This window comes from Heterodontus francisci, chromosome 49 (genome assembly GCF_036365525.1).
Source record: "Heterodontus francisci isolate sHetFra1 chromosome 49, sHetFra1.hap1, whole genome shotgun sequence".
Taxonomy (NCBI): Eukaryota; Metazoa; Chordata; class Chondrichthyes; order Heterodontiformes; family Heterodontidae; genus Heterodontus; species Heterodontus francisci.
Window position 1 is genome coordinate 4,592,979 of NC_090419.1, and position 8,840 is coordinate 4,601,818.

The following is an 8,840-nucleotide window of genomic DNA, read 5'->3' on the forward strand; positions in this document are numbered from 1 at the left end:
TTACTGGGGGAGGGACAGTGTGGAGCAGCCTGAGACAAGGAGGGGTCCAATTGCCAACAGCAGAGAGGGAGAGAGTGTTGACATCTCCGATCGTGGGTTGTGAATCCCCAACTCTGTGCAGGGGTTTACTATCCTGCAGCATAACCCGAGTCCAGAGAGGGGGAGCGGGAGAGAGAGGAGAGTCTGATTCCCAGCGCCAGGGAGTTGTTTCCTATCCTGGAGAGTCGTCTGATTCTGGAGAGGGAATGGGAGGTTTTGATCCTCAAGATCACGGAGGAGCTCCTTTACTGGAGCCTAGTCTGAATCTGGAAACGGGGATTGGATCGGGAATGTTTGGTAGTCGATCCCAGGGATGGGTCTCCTACCCTGGAATGTGGTTCATGTACTGGGGAAGGGGAGGAGTAGAGGAGGGGAGGGAAAAGTGTAGTGTCTGATCCTCAACCCCAGGGAAGAGTTTTCTATTTTGAAATGTACAACATTTCTGGGAAATGGAAGAGCAACTTTCTGATCCCCAATCTTACAAAGGAGTTTCCTATCATAGAACGTGATGTGTATCCATTGGGATGTCATCTGTATGGTATCCATCCCCAGGGAAGGGTCTCCTTTACTTGGAATTGGCCCTAGTCCAGTAGTCGGGAATGAGCGGGAGAGTGCTTGATCCTAAACACAATGGACGAACCTGATTTTCAATGCTTCTGGACCTGGGGGAGGGGGAGGGGGCTCAGATCATGGGAGTGGGGTCCTGTCAGGTTCGGGTCAGGAAGCAAACATTGAACCTGGAAGTGGACAAGTCTGAGGTGCGTTGGGGCCAGGTATGATAATTTTTAAAATGTTAATCACTGACACCCACCCCCACCCCCCACCCTCACCCCACAAAAAAATCACTTGTTTTGGTGCTAAAATTCTGCCTTTACTATTTGGGTCTGACATCGGGAATGCTTGATCAGTAATTTCCAGTCTCCTTTCCCGTCTCTCTCTTACAGTTAATTTATTGGCGATTGTGATCCTATCCCGGGGAAAGTGCGGACTCTCCACCTGCACCTCTCGCTGCCTGGTGGCCATGGCAACAGCGGATCTACTGTCCATTGTCAGTCAGGTCATACTATTCAGGATCTGTTTTAATTATTTGCTGAGCATCCCCCCTGTCTGTAGTGTTGACATTGTCTTGCTTCGTGCAGCCACAGACTTTTCTGTCTGGTTCACCGTCACCTTCACCTTGGATCGATTTGTTGTCATTTGTTGCCAGAAGCTGAAAACTAAATATTGCACCAAGAGAACTGCAGCTGTAGTTGTAGCATCTACCTGCATTGTGCTCTGCTTAAAAAATGTTCCCTTCTCTTATGCATACGAACCTGTAGAGATAATTGACAATGCTGTTTGGTTCTGTTATCCAATTCCAACCTATTATCCTCAGCCTGGATGGGTAGGATTTGATTGGTTTGACACAGTTTTAACACCATTCCTCCCATTCACTTTAATTGTGTTGCTCAACATTTTGACAGTCAGACACATTTTAGTGGCCAGTCGAGTTCGTAAAGGACTGAGGGGTCAGAGCAAAGGAGAGAATCGCAGTGACCCAGAGATGGAGAGCAGAAAGAAGTCTGTGATTTTACTCTTCACCATATCTGGCAACTTCATACTTCTGTGTTTTGTGTATGTTATAGAATTCTTATATTATAACATGACAGTAACAAATCCCAGGGATTACAATGATTCTGAATATATATTTAAACATGTTAGATGGATGCATGCGGAATTTAAGTTGCTGCACAAACACATTTATTTATGGAGCGACTCAGTCCACGTTCAGAGAACAGGTCACAACCATTTTGAAATATCCAGTTACTTCAATTATTCAATTAATTAATAAGCAAAACAACTGAGAGCAGGCCGGGGGGCATGATTAATCACCAGTCCTCCACTGACGAGGAGGATGTGGAGGATGTTAATGAGCAGGCAACACTGGATATTGAAACACTTGTTCAGGAGCCCAGGCACATTGAGAGATACGCCAGGGTGGCAAGAGACAATCTCAGATATACCTGTTCCTGACACAATAATGTCCTTTCAAAGTGAACTTAATAAAGTATTACATCACTGTAATCTGCCTGTCACCTCCATTCTATCTGGATTTTTTGCCTAGCTCCCAGCTTCACCGTCAGCATCTGAGCACCTACCAAACGCGGCCTGTGCCTACTCTGACAGCCTAATGAGGAAGCAAGGGTGAAGGCAGTATCTCACAATTAAGTAATGAAAAAGTGACCATTTGGCAACAATGATTGTGAATCGTAATAACAACAAAACTTTATAAAGCAATAAACATGGCAAATAGAAAGAAAAAGAACCCCAAGTGTGCTTACGTGGATTTTCCTAATACGTGTAAGAGTTCCTCTGCAAGATATGAGCCCTCCCCTGCAGCTGAGCTGCAGGCAGGCTTCTGATCAGGCTACCCATTCCTGGGATGGCTTTTGCGGCTGTCCTCTGGGTATCTGAGGCCTGGTGGGCCCCGGCACAGGTTTTATTCATGCTGGGCTCATTGGCGGAGGGCTGGGGAGCCATTGTCCACACTTAGAGCCCCCGCAGGTGATACCCAAGATGTGGAGGTCAGCCTCTCCTCTATTCTTTCAAGGCTGTATTCCACCTTCCTGCTCACCAGAGAATGAAGAGAAGACACCAGGCGCTTTATCCCACTCTTGTCTTGCCATTGCTGCATTGAGCTCATGGCCAAGGTGATGGAGTACAGGCCAGAATCCATCTGTGGAATCTGGCTCTATATGAGTGTCGCCCTCCTTTCAGTGGAAGAAGCCCTGCGCTCATATTCTGAGATATGGCAGCACTCATGGTATGAATGGGCTCCTGCATTATTCTCCCCTGACTGTGCATTGCCACTGGCAGCACCATCACATGTCTTACCTCTCTCTGCAACTTCAGCATACCCAGTGGTGGCGACATCAGAGGCTCATCATCAGGCTGGGGCTCAGCATGGGCCGGGACACCCACAGTCCTCCGACTGTGACCTGGCCTGTCGGAGCCTCAGCCAGGTGTGTCTGTGGTACTCTCACCAGTTCATGACCCTGAATCTAAAGCCGAGCGCACATCCACCAATGTGAACGTCTCTGCTCTGGTGAAAGGCACTGGAGAATCATGTGATGGTGCATCCTCTGACTGCATCTTCTCCTCAGAGTTTGACAGCTGCCCCCTTCCGCTGGAGGCTCCTGCAGATGCTGACCTGCATGAGAGAACACCAACATCTGTGGATTAGTCTGCGCAGATCTTCTCATGCCAACCATAAGATCTCCATAAGTGTTGCAGGTCAAATGAAGCCATTCCTCACTCTCTTTTGTGGAGCAATCCACCACGGCTCCTTAGAGAGCACCTTCCAAACCCGCAACCTCTACCGCCTAGAAGTACAAGGGCAGCAGATGCATGGGAATACCACCAACTGCAAGTTCCCCTCCAAGCCAGACCCCATCCAGACTTGGAACTATACTGCCATTACTTGACTGTTGCTGGGTCAACATCCTGGAACTCCCTTCCTAACAGCACAGTGGGTGTACCTACCCCACATGGACTCCAGCAGTTCAAGAAGGCAGCTCACCACCACCTCCTCAACGGCAATAAATTCTGGCCTAGCCAGCGTCGCCCACATAGATATAGACAGGTACAGCACTGAAACAGGAACTTCGGCCCACCGAGTCTGTGCCGACTAACAACCACCCATTTTATACTAATCCTACGTTAATCCCATATTCCCTACCACATCCCCACCATTCTCCTACCACCGACCTACACTAGGGGCAATTTACAATGGCCAATTTACCTATCAACCTGCAAGTCTTTGGCTGCGGGAGGAAACCGGAGCACCGGATGGAAACTTACATGGTCACAGGGAGAACTTGCGAACTCCACACAGACAGTACCCAGAACTGAACCCGGGTCGCTGGAGCTGTGAGGCTGTGGTGCTAAGAATGAATGCATAAGCATGAGTGCATAAGAATGAATACATCTCGGCCTGTGGCCGAGATGCAGCTAAGCATTTTTCAGTATGTGGTTATGCCTAACCTCCTTTTCAGTGCCTTTGTGGTCATTCCCTCCCCATGTCACACTGCCTCCTACCTAGCCACATATGAGCCCAAAGAGGAGATAGGTATGGAGGACTCACCTTGGCAAAACAAAGGAAGTGGATCACTTTCTTTCTGCACTGGACGCAGTTGTATGAGCTGACACCATGGCTTCTCATTTCCTCTGCAATCGCCATTACATTTGTTTAGTCAGGTGGGTGGACCTCCCGCATTTCCATTGCAGCCTGGTGGAAAATCTCCATTGAGGCATCGCCAAACCTTAGGGCCACAAGGTGACTTCCTTCAGACATAGTACCCAGTCACTCCTGCTCCGTCCCAATAGTGGTACGTCCTTCTTTGGGGTTGGGGGGACGTGCATTCTAGGAGCAGCTCCAACAGCATTCCAGAATCAGTACTTTAACCATGTGGGTTTGTGTATGTGTATTTATGTGTAATTCTATTTGTAATTCTGTGTGTGTGTATCTGTGCGATTTTGTGTGTATATGTGTGTGTGTGTATCTGTGTCTGTGTGATTATGTGTGTCTATCTGTTTGTGCATGATTCAGTGTGAGTGGGCTGGATTTTCTCAGCTGCGTCGGGACCTCAACATCAGCGTCAATTTCAGGTTGGGAACCCAGAAGTGACCATGGCGTGACACCTAAGCCATATCTCGGAGAAGCCCATTCATTGTTCAGATTTTAAAAGGTAGGTAAATGCTGAATTGTCTCAGTGTTTTGGTGTCTTCTTGCACAGCAGGCATTCATGTTTCAAATTTTCTAGTCAGATTAGTACACCAGCGCTAAATTATTTTTAATGCTGTATACCTCAGCATTCATACACTTAGTGATTACATCACTAGACTAGTAATCCACAGAGCTGAGTTCAATTCCTACCATCACAGTTTAAAAAATTGAATTCTCTTTAAAGATAACTGGAAATAAAATGCAGCAAAAGTCATTGAAGCTGTCAATGGAAATATGGATTTGACATTTACATTGTCTTCCATCTGACTTTCAGTCAATATTATATTCGCTTCTGAGCCACAAGTTTATGGGTTCAAGTCATACTCTGGAGAGCTCTGCAAAGAGTCTGGACTGCTAGATGTGTTGTCTTTCAATTGGATTGTTAAACCAAGGCCCCGTCCACCCTCTCAGTTGAGGACCGGTGATTAATCATTCTCTTCCCTGTGGTTGGACTGCTCACACCTGACATCATTCTGATCTATCTAATCGTAGTCATGGTGTCACTCCCAATGGCTTCTCCTCCTGCTTTTGCACGGTTATCTCTGCTGTTCCCTAAGGATCTGTCCATGGCCCCATCCCTCACTCAGACAACAGACCAAGATAAAGTCGACTGTTCACAATCTGGTGTCATATTTCAACCCAAGATGAACTTCTACTCACATATTTACGGCATCACTAACACTGCCAATTTCCACCTCCCTAACATTGCCCCGCCTCACCACTGACTCAGCTCATCTGCTGCTGAAATCTTCATCCTGACTTTCTTACCTCTAGATTGGACTATTCCAATCCATTCCTGGCAAACCTTCCACATGCTAATCCCCATTAACTTGATGTCATTCCAAAAAGCTACAGCCCGTGTCCTCACTCGTGCCAAGTCCCGCTCACCCAGCATCCTGTGCGAGCTGACCTTCATTGGGTCCCAGGCAAGCACTGTCTCAATTTAAAAAGTTTCATTCTTTTGGAGTTTTTGGAGGATGTAACAAGCATAATAGAAAAAAAGGAAACTCGTGGATGCGCTATATTTTAATTTTCAGAACGTTTTCGAGAAAGTCCCAAAGAAGAAGTTAGTCAGCAAAATTAGAGCACATGGGATTGGGGGTATTATAATGGAATGGATTGAGTATTGGTTAACGGACAGAAAAGAGAGAATAGGCTTAAACAGATCATTCTCAAGTTGGCAGGTTGTTGCGAATGGGGAGCCGCAAGGATCAGTGCTTGGGCCCCAGCTATTCCTACACTGCGGGGAACAAGGGTAGTATTTCCAAGTTTGCTGATGACACAAAACTTTGTGGGAATGTGAGTTGTGTGAGGAGGGTGCATAAAGAATTCAAGGAGATTTAGACAGGCGAAGTGTGTGGCCAAGAACATAGCAGATGGAATATTATATGGAAAGATATGAAGTTAACCACTTTGCTAGAAAAAAAAAGGAAATGCAGAATATTTCTTAAATGGTGAGAGATTGACAAGTGTTGATGTCCAGTGGGACCATAGTCTCCTTGGTCTTCATTCACTGAACGCTAACATGCAGATGCAACAAACAATTAGGAAGGCAAATGGTATGCTGATCTTTATTGCAAGAGGATTTGAGTACTGGAGTAAATATGTCTGGCTTAACTTTTATTGAGCCTTGGTGAGACCTCACCTGGAGTATTGTGTGTAGTTTTGTCTCCTTACCTAAGAAAGGATATGCTTGACACAGAAGGAGCTCACCAGGCTAATTCCTGGGATATGAGGATATATTGAGTAGGTTGTGCCTGTACTATCTAGAATTTATAAGAATGAGAGACGATTCACATTGAAACATACAAAATTCTTACAGGGTAGATGCAGGAATTATGTTTCCTCTGGCTGGGAGCCGAGAAGCAGGGGATAAACTCGAAGAATAAGATTGACCACTTCGGACTGAGATGAAGAGGATATTCTTCACTCAGAGGGTGGTGAATCCTTGGAATTCTTTACCCAGAGGGCGGTGGATGTGTCAAGGGGTATGGACAGAAAGCAGGAAAATAGAGTTGAGTTAGACGTTCAGCCATGTTCTGTTTGAATGGTGGAGCAGGCTTGAGGGGCCAAATGGCCTGCTCCTATTTCCTGTGTTCCTATGTTCAATCCATCTATGTCCTCGATCCAATCTCTTGAACCTCTTCGGCAATGTTATGGAGGTAGAAATAGGTGATGTTAGTGATGAAGTGGATATGTAATTGGAAGCTCAACTCTGTTATAACACCTCTGAGCATCAGGCGTATTTTAATGTAACTGCTTATTTAGAAGCTGTCAGAATCTGAAAATCAGAAGTTCAAAGACAGGAGGGATATGTTTGAATGTCATTCAGATTTCCCACCAGTTCTTAACTATTCAGCGTAGGTTCAAGTTACAATTCATAGGACTTACAAAGTATCCCTTTTGATAGACGGACATTGCATTATTTCCCTTGATCTAGATGTTGATCTTGTAAAGCCACATACACACCTGGAAGGACCCTGATATGCTGCAAAACCCCATACAAACCAGGCAGGATCCTGATTCACTGTGAAACCCCATACACATCTGGCAGGGTCTTGATACACGATGAAATCCCATGGAAACATGGTAGGATATTTCGTGATTTTTCCTAGAATTCTCCCTGTGCAGAAAATGAAATGCACTTCTGGCTCTCAGGTCAAGAGCAGAGTCTTGAGGCCAGATACCACCATAACCTAAATAAAAGCAAAAAACTACAGATGCTAGAAATCCGAAATACAAACAAGAAATGCTGGAAATACTCTGCAGGACAGGCAGCATCGGTGGAGAGAGAAGCAGAGTTAATGTTTCAGGTCAGTGACCCTGCATCAGAAGTGCCACTTCTGATCCAGTTCTGATGAAGGGTCACTGACCTGAAACGTTAACTCTGGTTCTGTCTCCACAGATGCTGCCAGACCTGCTGAGTGCTTCCAGCATTTCTTGCTTTTATACCACCATGACCTGCCGGGAATGAGCAGGAGAAATTTGAAACTTTAGAATGTTATCATTTTCGCAGCACAGAATAAGGCGTCAGAAAGTATTTGATCTGATCTGAGAAGGTGTACATATCTTCTCTCTCTCTTTGGCCTCCTTGTCTCAAGAGACAATGGGTAAGCGCCTGGAGGTCGTCAAGTGGTTTGTGGAGCAGCGCCTGGAGTGGCTATAAAGGTCAATTCTAGATTGACAGACTCTTCCACAGGCGATGCAGATGAAATTGGTCAGCGGGGCTTACACAGTTGGCTCTCTCCTTACGCTGTTATCTCTTTTCCTGCCAACTGCTAAGTCTCTTTGACTCGCCTCTCTGTAGCCCCGCCTTTATAGCTGCCCGCCAGCTCTGGTGGTCTCAGGAAACGGATTCCCACAACTTGTGGTTAATGTCGCAGGACTTCATGTTGCATTTGCAGACATCTTCTGAGCGGAGACATGGACGGCCAGTGGGTCTGATACCAGTGACGAGCTTGTTGTACAATACATCCTTGGGGATCCTGCCATCTTCCATGCGGCTCACATGGCCAAGCCATCTCAAACACTGCTGGCTCAGTAGGGCATATATGCTGGGGATGTTGGCCACCTCGAGGACTTGTGCATTGGGGATGCAGTCCTGCCACCTGATGCCAAGTATTCTCCAGAGACAGCGACGATGGAATGCGTTGAGACTCTTGGCTGACATATGTTGTCCAGGTCTCCCTGCTGTAGAGAAGGTACTGAGAACACAGGCTTGAAACACTTGGGCATTTGTGTTCTGCATCAGTGCGCCATTTTCCCACACCCTCTTGGCCAGTCTGGACATAGCAGCAGTCGCCTTTCCCATGTGTTTGTTGATTTCTGCATCGAGAGACAGGCTACTTACTGGTGATAGTTGAGCCTACGTAGGTGAACTCTTGAACCACTTCCAGAGCCTGGTCGACGATATCGATGGATGGAGCATTTCTGATGTCCTGTCCCATGATGTTCGTTTTCTTGAGGCTGATGGTTAGGCCAAATTCGTTGCAGGCAACCACTTTTTTTCAGGGGTAATGCCCTCCTTTCCAGGGCC